A 25,110-nucleotide genomic window follows, 5' to 3' on the forward strand; every position below is an offset into this window, starting at 1 on the left:
TGACGGGCGTGAGGTGATATCTCATTGTAGTTTTGATTTGCATTTCCCTGATAATTAGTGATTTTGAACATCTTTTCATGTGTCTGTTGGCCATCTGTATATCTTCTTTGGAGAAATGTCTGTTCAGGTCTTTTGCCCATTTTTTAATTGGGTTGGTAGTTTTTTTGTTGTTGAGATGCATGAGTTCTTTATATATTTTGGAGATTAAGCCCTTATCAGATGTATGGTTTGCAAATATCTTCTCCCAATTGTTAGGTTGTGTTTTCATTTTGTTGATGGTTTCCTTTGCTGTGCAGAAGCTTTTTAGTTTGATGTAGTCCCATTTGTTTATTTTTTCTATTGTTTCTCTTGCCCGGTCAGATGTGGTGTTTGAAAAGATGTTGCTAAGACCGATGTCGAAGAGCGTACTGCCTATGTTTTCTTCTAGAACTTTCACAGTTTCAGGTCTTACATTCAAGTCTTTAATCCATTTGGAGTTAGTTTTTGTGTATGATGTAAGGTAAGGATCTACTTTCATTTTTTTGCATATGGCTATCCAGTTTTCCCAACACCATTTGTTGAAGAGACTTTCTTTTCCCCATTGTATGTTCTTGGCTCCTTTGTCAAAGATTAGCTGTCCATAGATGTGTGGGTTTATTTCTGGGCTTTCGATTCTATTCCATTGATCTGTGTGTCTGTTTTTGTGCCAGTACCATGCTGTTTTGGTTACTATAGCTTTGTAGTATATTTTGAAGTCAGGGAGTGTGATACCTCCAGCTTTGTTCTTTTTTCTCAGGATTCCTTTAGCTATTCGGGGTCTTTTGTTGTTCCATATAAATTTTAGAATTCTTTGTTCTATTTCTGTGAAAAATGTTGTTGGAACTTTGATAGGGATTGCATTGAATCTATAGATGGCTTTAGGAAGTATGGACATCTTAACTATGTTAATTCTTCCAGTCCAAGAGCACGGAATATCTTTCCATTTCTTTGTGTCTTCTTCAATTGCTTTCAGAAATGTTTTATAGTTTTCGGTGTACAGATCTTTCACCTCTTTGGTTAAGTTTATTCCTAGGTATTTAATTCTTTTTGTTGCAATTGTAAATGGGATGGTATTCTTAATTTCTCTTTCTGCTACTTCGTTGTTAGTGTACAGAAATGCAACTGATTTTTGTGTGTATTTTGTATCCTGCAACTTTACCATATTCGTTTATTACTTCTAAAAGTTTTCTGGTGGATTCTTTAGGGTTTTCTATATATAAAATCATGTCATCTGCAAATAGTGACAGTTTCACTTCTTCCTTTCCAATTTGGATCCCTTTTGTTTCTTTCTCTTGCCTGATTGCTCTGGCTAGCACTTCCAATACTATGTTAAATAGGAGTGGTGACAGTGGGCATCCTTGTCTGGTTCCTGTTCTTAGAGGGATGGCTTTCAGTTTTTCACCATTGAGGATAATATTAGCTGTGGGTTTGTCATATATGGTCTTTATTATGTTGAGGTACTTTCCTTCTATACCCATTTTATTCAGAGTTTTTATCATAAATGGATGCTGGATCTTGTCGAATGCTTTCTCTGCATCTATTGAGATGATCATGTGATTTTTGTTCTTCATTTTATTAATGTGGTGTATTACGTTGATTGATTTGCGAATGTTAAACCATCCCTGCATACCTGGAATAAATCCCACTTGATCATGGTGTATAATCTTTTTAACATATTGTTGTATGCGATTTGCTAGTATTTTGTTGAGGATTTTCGCATCGATGTTCATCAGTGATATTGGCCTGTAATTTTCTTTTTTTGTGTTGTCCTTGTCTGGTTTTGGTATCAGGGGAATCGCAGCTTCGTAGAATGAGTTAGGAGCTTCCCTCCTCAATTTTTTGGAAGAGTTTGAGAAGGATAGGTATTAAGTCTTCTTTGAATGTTTGGTAGAATTCACCAGGGAAGCCGTCTGGTCCTGGACTTTTATTTTTGGGGAGGTTTTTGATTACTGTTTCGATCTCCTTACTGGTGATTGGTCTATTCAAATTCTCTACTTCTTCTTGATCCAGTTTTGGAAGGTTGTATGATTCTAAGAATTTATCCATTTCTTCCAGATTGTCGAATTGGTTGGCATATAGTTTTTCATAGTATTCTCTTATAATCTTTTGTATTTCTGAGGTGTCTGTTGTCACCTCTCCTCTTTCATTTCTGATTTTACTTATTTGTGCCTTCTCTCTTTTTTTCTTGGTGAGTCTAGCTAAAGCTTTGTCTATTTTGTTGATCTTTTCAAAGAACCAGCTCTTGGTTTTATTAATTTTTCTATTGTTTTTGGTCTCCTTTTCATTTTTTTCTGCTCTGATTTTTATTATTTCCCTTCTTCTACTGATTTTGGGCTTTGTTTGTTCTTCTTTTTGCAGTTCCTTTAGGTGCATTGTTAGATTGTTTATTTGAGATTTTTCTTGTTTGTTGAGATAGGCCTGTATTGCTATAAACTTCCCTCTTAGAACCGCTTTTGCTGTATCCCATAAATTCTGGCATGTCGTATTTTCATTTTCATTTGTCTCCAGGTATTTTTTGATTTCTTCTTTGATTTCTTCGTTAACCCAGTCATTGTTCAGTAGCATTTTGTTTAATCTCCATGTATTTGTGGCTTTTCTTATTTTCTTCCTATAGTTGATTTCTAGTTTCATACCGTTGTGGTCAGAAAAGATGCTTGGTATTATTTCAATCTTCTTAAATTTGTGGAGACTTGTTTTGTGGCCTAATATGTGATCAATCCTGGAGAATGTTCCATGTGCGTTTGAAAAGAACGTGTATTCTTCGGTTTTTGGATGGAATGCTCTGTATATATCTACTAGGTCCATCTGTTCTAGTGTGTCGTTTAAGGCCAATGTTTCCTTATTGGTCTTCTGTTTGGATGATCTATCCATTGGTGTAAGTGGAGTGTTAAAGTCCCCTACTATTATTGTGTTACTGTCTATTTCTCTTTTTATGTCTGTTAATAATTGCTTTATATATTTAGGTGCACCTATATTGGGTGCGTAGATATTTACAAGTGTTATATCCTCTTGTTGGATTGTTCCCTTGATCATTATGTAATGCCCTTCTTTGTCTCTTTTTACAGTTTTTGTTTTAAAGTCTATTTTGTCTGATATGAGTACTGCTACCCCAGCTTTCTTTTCATTGCCATTTGCGTGGAGTATCTTTTTCCATCCCTTCACTTTCAGTTTGTGAGTGTCTTTAGGTCTGAAGTGTGTCTCTTGTATGCAGCATATATATGGGTCTTGTTTTTTTATCCAGTCAGCCATCCTATGCCTTTTAATTGGAGCATTTAGTCCATTGACGTTTAAAGTAGCTATTGATAAGTATGTACTTACTGCCATTTTTTAACTTTATTTTTTTTTTTTCCCTCAATGTTTTAGTAGTCCTTCTCTGTTCCTTACTTCTTCTATACAGAATTGATGGTCACTTTAGTTTGACCTCTGTCTGAAAGCTGTACTCTTTAACTACCCTCCTCCCTCCTTTTATGTTTTTGATATCATATCTAACCTCTTTTTGTGCATTTGTATCCATTACGTTCTAATCGTGGAAATAGATAATTTTTTCCTATTTGTGGTCTTCTCTTTTCCCCTTAAATCAGTCCCTTTAACATTTCTTGTAACACTGGTTTCTTGGTGACAAACTCCTTTAATTTTTGCTTATCTGGGAAAATTTTGATCTCTCCTTCCATTTTGAACGATAACCTTGCTGGGTAGAGTATTCTTGGCTGTAAGTTTTTTCCTTTTAGCACTTTAAATATATCGTGCCATTCTCTTCTAGCCTGTAAGGTTTCTGCTGAGAAGTCAGCTGATAGCCTTATGGGGTTTCCTTTGTATGTAACTTGACATTCTCTTGCGGCTTTTAGGATTCTCTCTTTATCTTTAATTCTGGACATTTTGATTATGATGTGTCTTGGTGTGGGCTTCTTTGGGTTTATCTTGTTTGGGGCTCTCTGTGCCTCCTGTACCTGGATGTCTGTTTCCTTCCTTAGGTTAGGGAAATTTTCATCTATTATTTCTTGAAATAGATTCTCTGCCCCCTTGTCTCGCTCTTCTCCTTCCGGGACACCTATAACACGGATGTTAGTGCGCTTGATGTTGTCCCAGAGGTCCCTTAGTCTGTCCTCACTCTTTTTAATTCTTTTCTCTTTTACCTGTTCACCTTGGGTAATTTCTTCTAGTCTTTCTTCCAGCTCACAGATCCGTTCTTCTGTATCCTCTACTCTGCTTTTGAGTCCCTCTAATGAATTTTTCATTTCCAGTATTGTATTCGTCATTTCTGATTGGTTCTTTTTATATCTTCCATTTCTTTGTTGACATTCTCACTGAGTTCATCTATTCTTCTCCCCAGATCAGTGAGCATCCTTAACACTCTTAGTTTGAACTCTCTGTCGGGTAGGTTGCTCATTTCTGTTTCACTTAGTTCCTTTTCTGGGGTTTTGTCCTGTTCCCTTACTTGGAATGTATTCTTTTGCCTCCTCATTTTGCCTCTTTCCCTGTGCTTGTGTCTACGTATTAGGTAGGTCAGCTACGTCTCCTGCTCTTGGATAGGTGACCTTATGTAAGTGATGCCTTAGGAGGCTTCCAGTATGCTTCCCTCAGTTCTCAATGTTCCAGGGGTGGCCCCTATGTGGGCTACGTGTGTCCTTCTATTGTGGCCTATTAGCTCTCCCTATAGGCGCCCAAGGATGCTGAGTTATGCTCCTGGTCAGCTGTTGTAATGCTCAGCTGCTTGTAGTTGTTGTGGGCCCTTCAGTCTCTTTATCAGGTGTGGGGAGTCCCAGCACAGTTGGCTGTAAGTTCTAATACCACATTTGTGTTGCAGTATTTCCTTTAAGTGAGTAGGCCCCCAGTGTGGCAGGTTGTTAGGCTCAGGGCCTTACAATTGCTGTAAACCTCTAGCCTATTAGGTCTCTTGTCAGCTCTCTGGGGATTGCAGCTGGGTGGGGCTGCCCTCAGGCACAGGAGCACCCAATTGTTTCAGGCTTTGGAAGGTGGGGCAAACCTCCTATGTGGGTCTTTGAGAAGCACAAGTCTTCTGCAGCTGACAAGCCCTTTGCGCACAGGTCCACACACACAGTCAACACAGTCCTGCCCCGTGTGAGCGCCCCGACCTCCCCAAGCGGACCCAGTCTCTCCACGGCGGGAGCCCCACACACTCCACCACCACCCCACACTCTCCACCCGCTCCTTGTGCACACCCTGCCCCGCTCAAGTCAGCTCAGTTGCCAGGCTGCAGAGAATCCAGTCACCAATCTATGCAGGCCCACACGTTGCCTGAGGGCTTGTTGTTGGGTGGGGCCAGTCTCTAGGGTGGGCTGCCTGCCCTGGCTGAGCTGGATTAAATCGGTGCTCTAGCGGGTGGAGCAGACCCTGGGCTAGCAGGTCTCAGGGAGAACTCCAATGGCGTCTGTGTCAGCACGCTCACACCAGGCCACAACAATGGCCGCCGCCAATGTCCCAGTCCCTGGAGAGGTCTCACCCCTCACCGTGATGCACTCAGGGCCTATTAGGTGAGTCTCTTGTCACCGAAGCACTGTGTACCTTTCTTTCTGGTGATTTTAGGATGCTTTCTGGAACGGGTGAGTTTGTGCGCGGGCCCTTTAAGAGCCAGTTTTAGTTTCTTTGTGAACCGGGTTCTGGGGGTGCTCCCCAATGCTTTAGTAGCAGGCAAAGTCAGATATTTTGCCACTGGTGTCGATTGTGCTGGGTCCACAAAATGCCCACAGTGGGGGCGCTCCCCGGCTCAGGGCCCCGCGCCTCCAGGGAGGCTGCGTACCTGTGAGCTGCTCCCGGCTGCCGTGAAGCTGGCGGCTTGTGAAGGCGGCGTTTTTCCTATCCAGAAGGGAGTCTCTGCCTCTTCTACCCCAGTTAGGATTGTCCGTTGTTGCAGGAGTTCCTCTTATCCAGTTTTCAGTTCTGTCTCAGGGGTAATTTTTCCACGAGTAGTTGTAAATTGGCTGTGTCCACGGGAGGAGGTGAGTTCAGAGTCTGCCTACGCCGCCATCTTGACTCCGCCCTCTCCCTTGTTCTTTTGAAATTGCATTGCTCTATATCTCAACAACTTGTGAGGCATTTATTTCTTTCTACCTAGTATTATAACGTGTATATATGTGTTTTCATGCTCCTGCTGTACTGTAGAGTCTGTGTTTTATTCACATTCTCTTGCTTTTTGAACATAATAAGCATCAATACATTTATTTTAAGAATTCATTGTCAATATCTTGATCCTACTTCTGGGCCTTTTTGTATTTTCTTACCCTGACTGTATTATATCTATTAACTACACGGATTCATAAAAAAGTTTTTTTTCAATTATTGACACATTCCTTTATTCATTTTGTTGCCCTATGGAGCCAAAATTAATATAGAAAAGCAGGAAATTCTTCTTCTATCCCCTAAAAGTTTTTAGCAAAACTTTTAAAAATATCCCCCCCTTTTTTCTATTATCTTGTTTGAATATAATCTTTTTTTTGAGACAAAATTTACATACAATGAAATGTATAGACCTTAAGTGCACAGTTTGATGAGTTTTGAAAAATGCATAGACTTGTGTAACCAGAGCCCTGTCAAAATATAGGGCATTTCCATCATCCCAGGGGAAGTTGCATCATGCCCCCTCGAAAACAATTCCCACCTTTCCTTCCAGCCACAACTACTGCCCTAAATTCTATCACCATATTAGTTCTACCTTTATAGATCTTCTGGATTATGCCAGAAGACTGTGAAGGGTCTTTAATTTTGCTCTGGCAGGCAAGTGACTTGACTTATGTCTCAAGTTGATCATTCTGGGCTTGTTTACAGTAGGGGGACAGACCAGTGCTGCTCCTAAGCCCTGGCAACTCTGGAGTTTCAACTGAATTTTTAGGCTGTTCAACATGGTCTCTGCCTTCTGGCTGGTGAGGTCTATAACGTATTCTAGCACTGCCACGCCCAGAGTCTCTGGGGTTTATAAATGTACAGTAGCAGTATGCCAGGCCTGTGGAGACTCTCTCTACGCACACACAGCTTAGAATTTACACAAAGACTCGAGGGAACACTTACGCAGATTTGTGGAGTTCTCTGTCCAGCTGCCTTCTCTCTGGTACACTTCCCTGCAAATAACAGCTACCTTGGTGGCCCAAAACTCCAATCTTTGTTTCTTCTACTCAGGGAGATTGCTGTTCTGTGTTTCGCTCCACTTCTTAAATTAGAAAGTGATTCCTAGCAGAAAACCAGGATGAATGTTAACATCATTTTGTGTATTTCTTTTCTCTCAATGATCACAACCCTGAGTTCTCTCTTTTCCAATTTTGCCAGTTTTGTAGTTATTTGCAGCAGCATTGTAAATCTGATGAACATTACTCTATCATGACCAGAACTGAAAGTCCCATATCAGGTTAATTTTTACTTACATTTTTTTTTAACATCTCATCTTAGTTGATCAGCCAACCAAGGAAGAATAAGAATGCGTTCCATATCAATCTTTTTTGGTTGTTTTAGGATCACATAAAATAAACTTGGAAAAAGATGGCTCTCTTCACAAATGATGTAACTTCATATTAATTAAAATCTTAACTCTTCAATATAATTAAAATTGTAACTTTTCATAGACATACACACTGTAGGTAACATTGACTTAAGTAAAGAAAGAGAATGCAATTCTGAAAAATAATATAATTTGGGGGCTAATATACACTCTTATCAATTTTTCTCAAGCTTTTCCTATAAAGTACCCTATTGGCAAAAGAGTTTATAATGGTCCATAGCAAGCATAAAATTTATTTATTATATTTTATCTTAAAATTGTATGCATACAGTACATAATTATGTTGAGTTTAATTAAAATATAATATTCCCTCCTCACTTCAATTTTTGAGCAAAATTGAGAGTCAGGAATTTGCACTGTATTATTATTATAACTTCAGCTGTAGCCTGTACATAAGTAGTTGTACTTGCTTAGAGAATTGTAATAATGTATGTCTATATTTGCCTGAGAACTGGAAACATTGATTAGAATCTGAATATTTGGTCTGCTTAATTCCAAATGTTAATATTTGGAAGAGTTGTGTTTCATAGCTTTTTAACTGAATGTTCCCAATATCTATTTTCTGGGGAAAACTCTAATTTAGGACAAATTTATAGAATAATAAATGTAATTTACATATTTTAATGTAATTGAGTAGAGTTCATTATATTCAGAGATGGATTATTAGTAGAGATGTTAGTATTGCCAAAGTGTCACATGTAATTTTGGTACCCTCAGTCTTCTTCCCTTAAGATAAATTACTGGTTTAATTTGCAAGCATCTTCTCAAATCCTTACAAATGGATGTGGTGTGTATATTTCTACAATGCATTGTGAATTGAGACTACAGAGAAGTTGTAATTTAACTAAGACCAAAAGATGATTAATTTTGAATAATCCAAACATTTTTATTACATCTTTCAAGAAAGACAGATTTAATATAACAACATGAATATTCAGATATTTAAGAGGGGGATTCTATTCTTGATCTCAACAGCAATTTTAAACTATGGAGCATCTTAAAGTTAATTACCCAAAAGTAAGATGATGCATTCATGATACAAGTGCTGCACAAAATGCATTTCACACGATGTATTTCAAATATACTTTCTAGGCAGCCTGCAGTATTGTCACATATTTACAGTAATATTAGAGATGCTTTTTTGGTTTGTGTAATATGACAACTGGAAAACGACAATACTTAAATAGACAAATAGCTCTCTGGATAACAATGACTATGACAAAAACTTCAATTCTTTCGGAAAATTATTGCTTAGTTTAAAGGGACTTTGACGTTCTAAATATAGTTTTCCTTTGACCATTGAATAAGTTCTTATTGCTGATAGAAATAAATAAATGTGCTGGAAATGTTGATAATCTGAAGCAAGATCACACATGTTCCCAATCTGTCTCTGCATAGAAAATAGATCAATTTACTGTAGTCAAACTTTATTGCCTCAATAATGCCACATACGTTTTCACTAGGCAAAGATTTCTAAGAATTCTATTTAGAAAATTCAAGAATTAACAGAATTCTTTCTTCCCTGAAGAAATTCTCTTTTTATGTATCTTCTAATTTTGTACTCTTTTTTCAGCTTCTCCATATGCTTATTACAGGCCTAGGTTTTTATAATTTCAGATATGTTCTTAATAATCACTGAGAGACCACAAATTTCCATAGTTACTTATCTTATTTTCCTTATATTTTGCATATAAGACAATTGTATGGCATCAAATGTTATTCAAATACATTTATAAACGACCTTTATTGAAAGTCAGAACAGAATCTGGTATACTCTTATGTAAAACTGGCTTACTTTTCTAACATGTCTTGTTATGTTTTCGCCTGTTTTGTTTTAAGGCTGCAATATCTAAACTGTCATGTTGCTAATTTTCCCAGACAATGTTAGGTCACGTACATAGAAAAATATTTAGAGTTTTAAATGCTATCAAAGAAAGGGCAGCAGGACATTTATTTGATGTGAATACCCACTCTGTGTTCCAGAATTTCAGTTAACTTGAATGTTAATGAATGCACCTCTGCTATGTTTCAGGTGGAAGCAAACCTGGCTTTCTAACTATTCTAGAGCGCCACCTTCTGGACATGAAATGCTTCTCTAAATGTCAAGAAGCAGCTCATTGTGATTCTGGTGGAATTATGACTTGGTACCGAGAAAAATCATGCGTCATGAGAAATATATGTTCCTTTCAAGCAAATGTTATATTTCCCGCCCCCCCCTTTGGGGATTAGAGTTAAAGAAGACACTGATGTGTGGCGAATGCAGAATAAGTAAAAATAATTTTTTGACTGCTATGTTAGAAATAAAATTCTGTCAATTTTACTATTTTCCCTTTTTAAAACTAAATAAAAAAGTTATGCTTCCCTAACATATGGCATTTTTACATCTAGTAATAGTATATAAAAATATTCAACACCATTGTTAACACGATTAAGGACAAGCTAAGCCTTAGCAGTTCCAGTTAATAATATATTCTAAGGCTAATTATAATGAACATACATTTTGTTTGCCATAAGACACAAGATAATCAGCCTTTTTTCTGACTAATGCTAACTTCATCAAGTTAGTTAAGCTTGTAATTAGCTAGAATTCAGATCTAAGTCCAGGGCATGCCACCTCCAAGAAAACAGTATTTTCACTATGATAATATTAAAAGGTTTTTAAAACAACTATTGGTGTTGCTGAGGCTTCACTTTTCAATAAAAATCAGCTGAAGGTTTTTAAATTTCTAATTCCTGTTTTAATTTCTAATTCTGGCCACTTGAAGACTGTATATATACAGTCTAGCTACATAATCTTAAGTGTATCACATAGACATTTGGCTAAATTTGGAAGGAACAAATTTATTGTATATGAACAACTACTCCTGTCCATGGCAGATACTGCTAATTGATCTTGGCTCTGTTTCTCACTAATCTAGAAAATATTATATACAATACTTTCCTACAAACAGTTATTCTTAATAGAATAGAGCTCATTTATGAAATGAAGCTTACCGGAACCACAAGACGGATGAAAAGGAAAATACTTGTAATGCAAGTGGGAGAAAAAGATGAACAAGAGTAATATTAATTTTAAGGGAAAAGTGGCAAGATAGTTGCTTTATTGATATAATTTAAGTTGGCAAATAGGGCTGATAGTCTCAAACTATCTTCAATTAAATTGCACCATTATATAGATATTCATTCTTTGAAAGTAATTCTTATACAACAGGAAATACCATACAAAGGTCAAAAACATAATATTATACCAGTCATTAGCAATTTTATCATATAATGATACACTGGCATGTTAAAAGCTGTGAGAAGTCCTTTAGTAAGGAGGCAAATTTCTAGAATTTATTGAGTACTCATTATGTTTTACACAGCATGTCATTTTTCTTCATCAGCCCGTTGTGATATGATTTGGGAAATTCTGGGATAGATGATCTCCAACATAAAAATAAATGATTCTCATCATCTTAGTCTATTGCCATTAAATATTCAAATTATAATATTCCTCTTTTTCTGCTTCAGAGTCTGCCAAGCAAACAATTGATTATAATTTGAGTTTCTATATATGTCAGCCTGTGGGGAGAGAATGTCCTAGTTTTGACCATGAGAGAATTCCAATCTGCATGACAGTCATCTTGCTAATGGTAAATTATGAAATTGGACTCTGTTTTATACATCAATGATGTAACAGAATGCTGCAAAAGTATTCAGATGAAACCTAACAATTTTATGATATAAAATTGAAACATAAGTAAATCTTCCACTATCGAGTAGGTTTCTTTTCAATGTTTAATTATATTACACTGACATCAAAAAATGTAAAATACAGATGCTAACTTTAAGTTAAAATGGGAATTCATTGGAAATAAGAGGTAATAAAACATAAAGAAAAGCGCTGTGGTTGTTGAGTAAGAAATACCGCCATTGAACTATATATTACAGAATATGCCTTTTTTTCTTTTTCCATAAGCGTTTTCCTAATTTTTTGGATCACAGTACCTCCCCAATCAAATATCTTAAAGTACAGCTGCCCATTTAATCTCTTATAGTACTGTTCAGTTCACATGTTTTATCATTTGATCCTCACAAAAATCTCTTAAAAAGGCTAAGCAAATGAAATACATCCCCTTCATAGTTGCAGAATTGAGAGCCAAAAGGAATATAGGACTTGCCTGAGTACACACGGAAAAACTATAAATCCGGAAATCTTATCCAGATCTTTGACCTCAAAAGGAATCTTTTATAATAATCTACTTTGTTAAATAAAAAAAAAAAGAAACTGTGCTTTCTTCCTTCCCAGACACCATCAATATTATGTATTATCTACGCTGCGTACTTTGCATTCAACTCCATATTGCCATACATTGTTTCTGAATTCTTTTTAAAATTAACATTTACCATTACAAAGGTATCGTAAGTGTCCCAGCACAGGACTGTGTCTTTTCCTTAGTTTTCCTCCACAGCTCCACGCAACTGATAGCGTTTTAGCAGTGCTCAAGATGTACCTCATCAAATAACGGCTGGGAAGCCCAGTACTTTCCCGATTTGGTTAACACTTGACTTTAAAACCACTTGTAGAAAGATAATGTAAGATGTCAGAAAAAAATGATCTGATTCATGAGTCTACTGGATTAAGGTAGTTCTCAGAGACTCAGAAATCAGATATGACGTAAGTTCAGAATTCCGCTAAAAGTAACATAAAGTTATGCCTACCAAATTCTCTATTTGATCATACCATTAGCAATCTACCAAGGAGCTCCAGAATTCCAATTTGTTATACTGCCTAATGTATTATAATCTATAAAGTCTCTTCCTACTAAGGGTTTGACCAAGGCTGATTATACTGGAATGATGTTAGGTTTCTTTTATTTTCTTTTTAGGCTCTGTTATTAATTTCCGATTATCTTGTTATCTCTATTGACTGGCAATTAGTTTTCTATTTTGTTATATACTATGGAACTTGGGAAAAAAAAATCTTTTTCTTCCAGATATTTTCTTTAGCAGATAAAGTTATTTTGCTTGATTCTATATCTTTAATTTACCAAGGTCACTTTGACAGCTAATATTCTTCTATCACTATTTTTATACTAAACTCTTGCAATAGAGCTTCTGTGTCTCATAGTTATTATCACACTGTACCTTGAACTATAATTGCCACTTTGTTCTCTCCTACTGAACATAAATTTTGAAAGCAGGGATTCAGTCATAATTTTCTTGATGTTTCTTTTATTTATACTAATATCTAGCACAAACATACTCAGAATGTTTAAAACATTAATGAGTTTATGAGCATCCTTTAAATATTATCAAAATGACAGATTCAGTGTGAAGCCCAGTGTTACATTTAGAGTTTCTGAATTTGAAATTCTATTTGAAAATCTAGAACCACAGGAAATGGCTATATGCGTTAAAAATGAAAGTTAGTTTCATAAAGTAGAAGGTGAAAAAATCCAAAGTGTTTGCTCTGTAATAAGGACTTCATTATCTTACCACTGGTCTCTTGAGAGTTCAGTACTCCTTCTTACTAATTACTGTTTTTCAACTGAACACTCTCCTTGTGACTAAAATGTCTATAGTTATCTGTGTTTTTAAAGTTTCTATTTTACCCCTTTCTTTCTCTGAATTTAAATTCTTCTTTGGACCAGGTGGAAGCCAAATACTGACCTGGACCATATCATTTAACCATTCTGGGTTTTACAGTCTCGTATCTAAAAGAAGAGTTTCAGACCAAGATCCTCAACAATTAAATGATTATACTAAGTATTCTTCCTTTATCCTACTCTCTGAACAATTGTTATCGGAAAAACTATCCCAGAAATTTACAAAAACATACATTGAAGAAAACATTGCTTATGAGAATTCTAACTCCATTTATCAATTAATAATTTTTACAATTATTCAGGCATTTGTATGATTGTATAAATAGAGTATTGCACAACACACTGTACATTTGTATTACTTACCTTATATTTTCTTCTTTCTTTTAAACTTTATTTCTCTCGCCACTAGAAATGCAAGCAAGGTGAGCTCAGAAGCTCGTTTCATGTTTAATGATTCACTACAACACTGTGAAAGTTTTGTTCACCCTTGACCTTATCTTATCAGTTGCTGCAAATAAAATTACATGTTCCCATGCTTTGTTTGAGCACCTTCAGTGGCTGGCATGACAACTATCAAAATTATTTTCTCCAATCTCTTCTGTTAACACTTACTATTGACACATTTAATTTATACAACTAAATGGTTACCACTAATAATCTAGTTGTTTAATCCTTCTTTCACTAACTCCCATGGACAAGGGCATCAAGGCTGTAAAAGGACTTTTATAAACTTCTCTTAGAATTTTATTGTTCTTTGAGATTCTTACTCTCTTTTCCTGTCACTCATATAAAATCTAAAAGTTGCATAGATGGTTTAGTGGAGTTGGAATTAAAGGTGTATGTTGTAGCTTTGTAAAATACTTCAATATACTATCAATATTAGACTGATTTGTCTTTCAAAGAATGGAGTTAAGTCTAATGGAGCAATTCTCAGAACTTTTTGATCTCAAGAAGCTTTTATCCTCTTAAAGATAAAAAACACTAAATAGCTTTTGTTCATATAGGTTATATCTATTACGATTTACCATATTGGAAATTAAAATGGAGAAACGTTTAAAATATATGTATAAATTAATTTTTTTCTCTACGTTTATTTTTCCAAGCTTATTGAGATACAATTGACATTTAGCATTGTGCAAGTTTAAGGTGTACAATGTGTTGATTAAATACACTTATATGTGCAAATGATTACCACCATTGTGTTAGTTAACACCTGTATCACATCACCTAGTTACTACTTATTTCTTATAATGAGAAAATTTAAGATCTACTCTCTTAGCAACTTTCAAGTATATAATACAGAATTATTAACTATAATCATTATGGTCTACATTAGATCCTAGAACGTATTAATCTTATGACTGGAATCTTGTACTCTTTGACCAACATCTCCATCTTTCCCCCACCTCTCAGCCCTGGGAACTACCATTCTACTCTGTTTCCATGAATTCAGTTTTCTTAGATTCAACATACAAGTGAGATCATATAGTTTTTGTCTTTCTCTGTCTGACATTTTATTTAGCTTAATGCCCTCAAGGCCCGTTCATGTTGTTGCAAAAGGCAGGATTTCCTTTATTCTCATGGCTGAATAATATTCCATTTGTACATATATACCATATCTTCTTTATCCATTAGTTCATTGATGGACACTTAGATTGTTCCCATTTCTTGACTACAAAAGGGAAGTGCAGATATCTCTTCAAGATCCTGTTTTCATTTTCTTTGGATCCACCCAGACATGAATTGTATGGTAGTTCTGTTTTTAGTTTTTTGAGCAACCTCCATACTGTTCTCCACAGTGGTTGCACCAAGTTACATTCCCACCAACAGTGCACAAGTGTTCCCTTTTCTCCACATCCTCACCAACACTTCTTATCCCTTGTATTTTCAATAATAGCCATTCTCACAGATGTGAGGTGACATCTTATTGTGGTTTTGATTTGCATAACCTTGATGATTAGTGACGTCGAATATCTTTTCATTTACCTGTTGGCTCTTTGTCTATCTTTAGAAAAATGTTTATTCATATCCTCTGCTCATTTTTTAATTGGATTTTTTTTACTATTGAGTTGTATGAGTTCTTTGTATATTTTAGATAACAACCCCTTATCAGATATATAATTTGAAAATATTTTTTCCCATTTTGTAGGTTGCCTTTTCGTTTTGTCAATGGTTTCCTTTGCTGGGAAGAAGCTTTTTAATTTGATGTGTTCCTGCTTGTTTATTTTTGCTTTTGTTACCTTTGTTTTCAGTGTCAAATCCAAACAATCATTGGCAAGACCTGTGTCAAGAAGGTTTTTCCCCATGTTTTCTCCTAGGAGTTTTATGGTTTCAAGTCTTACATTCAAGTCTCTTATCCATTTTGTTTCTTTTCTTTTCTTTTTTTTGAAGGAGATTAGTCCTGAGCTAACATCTGTTGCCAATCCTCCTCTTTTTTGCTGAGGAAGATTGGCCCTGGGCTAACATCCGTGCCCATCTTTGTCTACTTTATATGTGTCCCCTGCCACAGCATGGCTTTGATAAGAGGTGCGTAGGTCCATGCCCGGGATCCAAACCTGCAAACCCCAGGCCACTGAAGCCGAGTGCGCTAACTTAACCGCTATGCCACTGGGCTGGCCCCTTTTTATACACTTTGAGTTGATTTTTGTGTATGGTGTAAGAGAGCTCTAGTTTCAGACTTTTGCCTGTGGTTATCCAGTTTTCCCAACACCATTTATTGAAAAGACTGTCCTTTCCCCATTGTATAGTCTTGGCTCCTTTGTTGTAAATTAATTGACTATACATACATGGGTTTATCTGGGCTCTCCATTCTGCACCATTGATCTATGTGTCTGTTTTTATGCCAATACCATACTATTTTCATTACTATGCCTTTGTAATGTAGTTTGAAATCAGGAAATGTGGTGCCTCTAGCTTTGTTCTTCTTTCTTAAGATTGCTTAAGGCTATTCAGAGTCTTTTTTGTTTCCATACAAATTTTAGGATTGATTTTTCTATTTCTGTGAAAAATGCCATTGGAATTTTGATAGGGATTGTATTGAATCTGTAGATCACTTTGGATAGTATGGCCATATTAACAATATTAATTTTTTTTTATGATTTTCAGTGTACAGATCATTCACCTCCTTGGTTAAATTTATTCCTAAGTATTTTATTATTTTTGATGTTATTGTAAATGGGATTTTTTTCTTAATTTCTCTTTCTGGTAATTTGTTGTTAGTGTACAGAAATGCAACTAATTTTTTATATTGATTTTGCATTCTGCAAATTTACCAAATTTGTTTCTTTGTTCTTACAGTTTTTTTGTGCAGTCTATGGGTCTTCTAAATATAATATCATGTCATCTGCAATTAGAAATAATTTTACTTCTTCCTTTCCAATTTTGATACCTTTTATTTCTTTTTCTCACCTAGTTGCTCTGGCTAGGACTTCTAGGACTGTGTTGAATAAAAGCGACAAGAGTGGGCATCCTTGTCTTGTTCCTGATCCTAGAAGAAAGCTTTAAGCTTTCCACCTTTGAGTAAGATTTTAACTGTAGGCTTGTCATATACGGGCCTTTATTATGTTGAAGTATGTTCACTCTATACCCAGTTTGTTGAGAGTTTTTATCATGAATAGTTGTTGAACTTTTTCAAATGCTTTTTCTGCATCTATTGAGATGATCATATGATTTTTATCCTTCATTTTGTTAATGTGCTGTATCACATTGATTGATGTGGATGTTGAACCATCTTTGCATCCTTGGACGAACTCCCACTTGATTATGGTGTACGATCATTTTAATGTATTATTGAATTTGATTTGCTAATATTTTGCTGAGGATTTTTGCATCTATGTTCATCAGGGATATTGGCCTGTAATTTACTTCTCTTGTAGTGTCCTTATCTGCCTTTGGTATCAGGGTAGTGCTGGTCTTATAAAATGAGTTTGGAAATGTTCCCTCTTCCTCTATTTTTTGGAAGAATTTGAGAAGGATTGGTATTAATTCTTCTTTAAATGTTTGGTAGAATTTAGCAGTGAAGCCATCTGGTGGTGAACTTTTTTTTGTTGGGAAGTTTTTGATTACTGATTTAATCTCCTTAGTAGTAATTGGTCTGTTCAGATTTTCTATTTCTTCCTAATTCAGTCTTGGTAGGTTGCATGTTTCCAGGAATTTATCCATTTCTTCTAGGTTGTCCAGTTTGTTGGTGTATAATTGATCATAGTAGTCTCTTATGATATTTTATGTTGTCATGGTGTCAGTTGCAAATATATTAATTTATTTTAAAACAACAATAATAAACTACTATGTGACAAAATAAATAACACATTTTAATAAAAAAAATTATGTAAAACAAAACAGTGAGAAAAGTGGCATTTTTTCAAAACTTGTTAGTGTCTGCTTTAATAGAAGACAGATAGATTTTGATAAATTCTTCTGCATTCAATTTGTTGTGATATATTGTTTTGAATCAGGCCTCCTTAAAATATGTAGTTGGAAAGGGAGAAATATTTTACTATTCTTTTCAAATCAATGTGGATATTGTTCTTTGATACTACACCAAAACTCATCAAGTGATAGTGTTCTAAATGTTAGTGCAGTATGGAATCTGAAACCACGTTAATGATCCTTTCACATGTTGTTTCATTAAAATTCATGGTTTTATCTTGCAATGGATCTTTTACCCATGCATGATTTTTTAACATCAAGCATTGTTTATTTGATTTACTGAGTTATGCATCTGTTGCAAATGTTGACAGATTTCATTACACAATATCCAAAACAAATCATATTTGTTAATAGCACTATTGACCTAAGTTTAAGAATTGGGAACATAGAAAGCTCAGAGTGGTGGGTACAATGTTTTCAAAATTTAAAGTTTTGTTTCAAAGATTGAATTTTGTTATTGGCAACAAATAGTTCTTTTCTTTGAAATGATAAGTATACTCCATTCATTTTTGAGAATACCAAATACCCAATACCTAAGTTCGAATAGCCATAGTTTCTCTAGCCATAGTCATTCCTATGTGTAAAAATGGTGTTCCTTGTAAAGAGGGATAGTTAGCTTTCAGTTCAAACAATTGCATATTTGCTTTTCCTGAAGATAATCATTATACTTTGATAAATAACAAACATGCTTTATGTGTAATTCTCATTTAATTATACAGAGTATTAAAATAACTTGCATTTAAGGTTGAGATTTTATAAAAATAATGATTATACACATTCATCAGATTTTATAAAAAATGATTTTTACTGATTTCATTCTTAATGAATCTGACTTTTTTACATTCCCTGTGTGCCAATGAAGAACAAAATAACTACTGGAACAATTTAGTGCCACTTCCTTGATTTGTTATAGAAGTTTTACCCACACTTGCTTTTGTACCCTCAATGTAAATGTCAACAAAGTGAAAAAGGAAAATAATGTCTTGTATTTTTTGAAATTATTTTGACCTCATGGATCTCTTCAAAGAGTGTTTGGGATCCCCAGGCTTATAGATGACACTTTGAGAACCACTGGTCTGGTGAAAAGAGCTTCCATCCAGAGTTAGGAGACCCAATGGATAGCTCAGCTTTGCTAGCATTATTTTGTAATTTGAGACAAATTTCTTAAACACTTAACCTCCTAATCCTAGTTTCTTCATCTATAAAGTCTATAAAAATTAAAAGGTTAGTTGTTATTCACATCCCTCAGAAAACTAACATATTGTGATGTTATTAGAAAATATGTATGTGTATATATATGTCATAATATATACATATAATCTGGGTCTCATTAGAGCTAACTAAATGAGTGATTTATCCCACCCAGGGATAAAATGTGATAAAATTTCACATGCTTAATTAGTGAAGCTCACCTTTTTTTGTTAAAACATCATAGTAGATATGACTGATAATTCCAAAAAATTGCATGAAAGTTGGGCAGTGTGAATTTTTTATATCTACATGTTAAGTTTACATTATTTCAATAGTGATAGAAATGGAATTACATTAGGGTAGAGTGCTATTTTTTCATTTTTGTTTAATTAAAAATTCAATTGGAGAAATCTATTCTTAAAATACATTAAAATCTTGCTTTTAAAAAGTAGTAACAGCTTTTCCAAATTAATTGAATTATTTTACTAAGTAAGGATAATCACTAAAAAGAATTCCTAAAACTTCTGTCTTTGTTAACAATGCACCTGTTCCCTTCTCTTTATAGATCTAGGTAATAATCATCATTTTTCCCCTTTCTAGATTATGATAAAACACACATTGACTCAGCAGCATCATTTGGTGAACTTTTTATCATTTTATAGAGCTATAATTAGTGTTGATGAGTAAAACTAGCTTGAACTCCCAACATATACCTTGTGAATATACAAAACTCTGCAATATTTCTCTAAATATTGATATTCTCATACCCTTCCACTTTAGAAATCCTGCTGTTACAGTGCTCTCTCTATTCTGTACCATGACAACCAGATACGTGTGAGCAGCTTCTCACTCTCCATTAAAACTCACTCACGCCAAGTATTATTAGTGTAGTAAATTACAGCAACAAAACTCTTTCCTTAAACTTGCCATTTAAACTAATGCAAAAACCTCTCCCTTATCTCCAAAACAATTGGAACTGCTGAATAATATGGATTGCTAATCTGAGTTCTTAAGAAAGATGAGAAACTCCCAGCAGCATACACAGAGAGGGGACAAAACCTAGGATTAAAAGCACAAGCTGACTTTGTGATTGGTTTGGGGGCTGTGAGTTTGAACAGACTTTTGCAATAAATCTTGAACCTATGAAGCGCTGCCCAATAGGTGAAAGAGGTGTTGGACATAATCTGACCACCAGTTTTTGGAGAAAATAAAACCAAAACTTTTCCCTATTAGGTAAGAAAAAATGTCTCCTTGTGAGAAATGAAGACCTGAGGTCTGTACCTCAGATGAAATGGAGTATGAGTACAACACACAGTGAGAAGTCCCCCACCCAAGAGACTAGCAAAGCAGTTGTCCTGGTCCAGAGATACCCTTGGAAACCCGTAGCACCACTCTAGAGCCACCCTCTTACAATTCACACTGGATGGATCAATCAGGAAAAAATACAAGCCTCACAGAAGAGGAGCTTGCAATTAAAAATAAATCACAGCAGAAATGAATGAAAAAAGTATCATGAATGAATCATCAGTTCCAAAGAAAAAAAAAACAAGCCAAATTTTTGAGAAAATAGAACTAAATCAAAATAATAAATCTAATATGTTTGAAATGACTACAGTAATAATGGAAAGCATAAACACTATGAAGATAGAACAAAGTACTATAAGGATAGACCAATAAAAATAGTAAAGGTAGAAAATTTTAGAAAAGACATATATCTGGAAAGACTAGATTTTAAAAAGAATAAAAATATCTATATTTTAAATTTAAAGAAAAAAGAATTGAAAAAATAAACACTCATTGAATGGATTAAACAGCATATTAAATTCAGCTAAAGCAATTATTAGCAATTGGGAAGGTAGTTGTGAGGCAATTGCCCAGAACAGCAGCACATATGTATAAAAAAATGAAAAATTTGAGACAATTAAAGAGACACGAAATTATATCTCATAGGAGCTTATAGGACTCCTTTAGAGTTCTTAAGAAAGAATAGAGAAGTTTCAAGACAGAAAATTTTCAAAAATATAGTGTCAAATCTTTCCCAGACTTGATGAAAAGTAAGAATATTTGCTTTGAAAAAGCAAATCAGGTGTTAAGTAATATAAATAAAAATAAATCCAGATTTATAGAATACATAAATAGAAGAAAAATAATCTTAAATAAAATAAAAATCAACTGACAGAAGACTTCTAGAAAGCAACAAAATAAGCCACATAATTAATTAAATAATATATTCAAATTGCTGAGGGAAAATAATAGAAAATTTAAAGTTTTATACCAAATTAAATTAGCTTTCTAGAATTAGGGAAAAAATAAGGGCATTTTCAAGAACACGTGAGGGAAATACTACCCAAATACTGTGACCAAAAGAAATATTAATGTATACGCTGCAGGAAGAAGAAAACTGTTAGGTAGGCAGGAAGAGTAGCATGCAAAAAAAATTAAAAAAGGGAGAAGAAATTAGTAATATTCACATTGTCTACACAAAATAACCAATAACCATTCTATAGATAAGAGAGATAAGGTGTGTTTTACTTGAGCCAGAGTGAGAATTATAACCCAGGAAGGGCTTTTTCAGAAAGGAAGAAAGCATTCTGGAGAAGCGTGGTTTTTAGTACAGTCTTCTACCTTTTTTAAAAAAAGAACATACACTAAACACACCCAAAATACATATTCGTCAAAGTTTGAAAGAGCTGTTCAGTTGCAAATTAGCAGGTCAACATGATCCTGATGTTGGGAAAAGGACTAATATGGGTGTCACCAATAGAGCATAGGAGGGTAAGTATGCATGCTAATCTTGAGAGTGCATTCTTTAATGGTTAAAGCAGATGTACAATGTATGTTTGATAGGCCATAAGTCAGGCTTCTTTAGTTTAAGCTGAATCAGTTTTGAACCCAAATAGTTACCACATATACCTCAATATGTGAAAAATCTCTTGTCAACATCTATATGAGTAAACATTGGATGTGAAAAATAATAATAATGTGACCGATTTGGGGTGTTTTAAAGACAAGGTAAAATAATATAATAGATAAAAATTAAATAAAAGATGGGAGGGTGATCAGAGTTAAAGTTTGGTATTAGGGTGGAGTGACTGATTCTTTGCAGACTTTGTTAAGTCATGTAAATGTCATGCAGGGAAGTCCCTAAAACATTTTCCATGTCTAATGCTTTGTTTCTAAGCTGTACTTGCTTATAGGAAACAAGGCAGAACATTGCCAGATGGCCAAACTGCAGAACGGGTCCAAACCAGAAAGGTCTAAGATGGTGATGGTGTGCCAAGCACAAAAGGAAATGTGTGCAAAAGGTGCCGTGTGCAAAAAGGGAAGATCTGCACGTGCCCCAAATGCCCCTGCCTGGAGCAATGATATGGAGACCCCTCCCCCTTCACATCCCATAAGAACCCTGCTCACCTTCCCTTCAAGGAGAAGGTGTTTTAGAGCATGAGCTCTGCCACCTCCATTCATTGATCAATGAATAAAGTTTCTGCTCTGCTATTCCTAACCCAGTCTCGTTCTATTGGCAGCAGCAGCTCTGAGCAAAAGGACACACTTGTGGGTCACCTATCCCTCAGGGATCGGTAACATATACATGCAAAATCTTTTTACTGTGATTCTTGATTAAATAGAAATAACATGTGTATTTTTCAACCAGTAAAATGGAATAAAGAAAAATCAAGTAAAATAAGAGAAGAAAGAAAAGGGGTGGACTAGGAAAAAAAAAATTTTTTTAAAGCACTGTAAATAGCTTTGAAGCATGGAAAGTACAAAATAAAATGTAGAAATGAATCCAAATATGTTGATAATTATGATAAATAACAAAGGAAAAAACTTTCCAGTTATAAGACAAAGATTTTGGTTTGGATTAAAATATAAAGGTATCCAGTTAAATAATTTATGAAAGACATCATGAAATTCTTTCAACAAATATATTTGAGATCCTATTATGTATGAGGCATTGTTCTAGATGTTTCAGTACATCACTGAATCAAACATAGAAACATTCCTGTCCTCATGAAATTCAATTTCTAGTGGGAAAGAGAAAATAAACAGTAAATAAGTACATTATATAAAAGATAAAAAATATGAACTGTGGAACATATTACAAAACAGAAGGTTTAAAGTAAATAATATAAAAAGATATGCCGGCAGATATTTAGCAAAAGAAAATTGTGATATCTATATTAACATGAGAAAAATAAACTCAAGGCAAAATAATTATTAGCGAATGAAGATATTCTATAGATATGATACAAAAATTCAGCAGACACATAAAAATCTCTAACCTGAACATACCTAGCAACATAACTTCAAAACTTGCAGAGCTAAAGTTAAAATAGTTAAAATGAGATATTTAAAAAGCCACAATAATATTCTGAGATTTTAACCCAACTCTTAAAACATTGATAAAGCAAACAAGCAATAGAAGGATATAGAATATTTGAACAACCGTGAAAACAAGTTTGATCAAATAGACATGCCTCCAACATAGAGTACGAGGTTTTTTTTCTTTTGTTTTTCTTAATGTGTTCATACAAGATATACAAAATCTTGAAAAAAACAGATAACTCGTTGTGCATAAACTTTTCCAGAGTATGGAAAACTTATTATCTCTTTTATAAAGTTAATATAATCTGGATAGCCAAAAGTCCAAAATGAAGAAACAAACGAAAAAACAGAGAGGGGAAGGAAAAATTATAATCCAAGTTTATTTTTGAACATAGGGACAAAAATCCTAAAACAGTTTTTTTTTTTTAATTGAGGTAACATTGGTTTATAACATTATATAAATTTCAAGTGTACGTCATATTTCAATTTCTGTGAAGACTGTATCTTGTTCACCACCCACAGGCTAATTATCATCCATCACCGTACACATATGCCCTTTTACTCCTTTTACCCGCCCCACCCCTCACTTCCCCTCTGGTAATCACCAGTCTAATCTCTGTATCTATGTGTTGTTGCTGTTTTAGAAAGCAAACAGATACTTATGAAAATAAAGTGATGTCTCATAACCAAGTTGATTTAAACCTAGGACTGTTTTACCCATGGAAATCTGTTAAGATTGCTTTACATATTAACAAATAGAGGAAAACTATATGATTATCTCATTATATGTAGTGTTTTTAAATTTAAATTTTATACTAATTCAAGACAAAAAGTCTTAGCAAATTTGGAATGGATGGGAAAATCCTCACCCTAATTCAGAGTATGTAACAGAAATATACCACATCATTCTTAGTCAAAGATGAACTATTTAAAACAATTATATTTTAATAAGGAATAAGATTACTATCATCACCTCTATTCAGCATTGCATTGGAGGTCCTATCTCGCACAATGAGATAAAAAAATAAATAAACAATAATGACTGGAAAGAACAGTTGTCATAATATTTTGATGATGTGATAGTCTATACAGAAAAGCCAAGAGATTCTACGGACAAAATATTAGAACAAATAAGAGAATTCAGCAAATTTTCTGGTTATGGAATAAATATTTTAAAAAATGAATCGCGTTCCAATATTTGTAATTAACAATTAAAAAAGTAATTTAAAGACAAATACAATTTATGATAACGTGGAAACAATAATACGCCTAGGAACAAATATAAAAAAAGATGGAATCTTTATGGAGAAAGCAATTACTACTGAAGACTATAAAACAAGGCATCAGTAACTGGAGAGAGTGATCACTGTCATGGATGTAAACACTCAGTATCTTAAAGAGAGCGATGCCCCTCAAATTAAATGAATGCAATTCTTCTTTAAAATCTCTACATGTTCTTTCGCGAAACTTGATAAGCTATTCTACAATTCATTTGGAAGGGCAAATGAAGAAGACTGGTTAAGGTCATTTTGAAAGTAAGAGCAATATAAGAAAAACTAACCCTCCAGGTCTCTAAAATTATTATAAACTATAGTAATTTAAGTGATTTCAGCAGGGTTTGACAAATGGGCCTATGGACACACACACACACATACGTGTGTATGCATATATAATATAGTGGCATTACGATTCCATTTACTTTTAATCTATACGTGTCTTATATTTCAAGGAGGTGTTTTGTAGAGAACATATAGTTGAGTCTTGTTTTTTCATCCACTATGACAATCTCTGTCTTTTAACTGGTACATTTAGACCATTGACATTTCAATGTGATTATTGATATAGTTGGATTAATATCTACCTATTTATTACTGTTTTCTATTTGTTGCCCTTGCTCTTTGTTCTTATTTTTGTCTTCTACTCTTTTTCTTCCTTTTGTGGTTTCTGTATTAAATTTATGAGAAAAATTGCAACTCTTTACAGTTATTTTAGTAAATTACTGAGAGGAATTTGCTTTTTGATGATTTGTTTTTTTCCTCCAAGATTCCA

General features: G+C 34.4%; 1 protein-coding gene across 1 annotated transcript in view; it reads right to left on the minus strand.

Annotated features, from left to right (window-relative positions):
* PIK3C2G (phosphatidylinositol-4-phosphate 3-kinase catalytic subunit type 2 gamma) overlaps positions 1–6,004 on the minus strand; it is a 380,793-nt gene extending 374,789 nt beyond the window's left edge. The window contains exon 1 of the mRNA XM_087442698.1: positions 5,777–6,004. The gene's annotated coding sequence lies outside the window, so the exon portion shown is untranslated. The remainder of the gene's footprint in view (positions 1–5,776) is intronic.
* Positions 6,005–25,110: the final 19,106 nt, after the last annotated feature.

The sequence above is a fragment of the Ceratotherium simum genome, chromosome 17, assembly GCF_057802395.1.
Source record: "Ceratotherium simum simum isolate JZ-2026a chromosome 17, ASM5780239v1, whole genome shotgun sequence".
Lineage (NCBI taxonomy): Eukaryota > Metazoa > Chordata > Mammalia > Perissodactyla > Rhinocerotidae > Ceratotherium > Ceratotherium simum.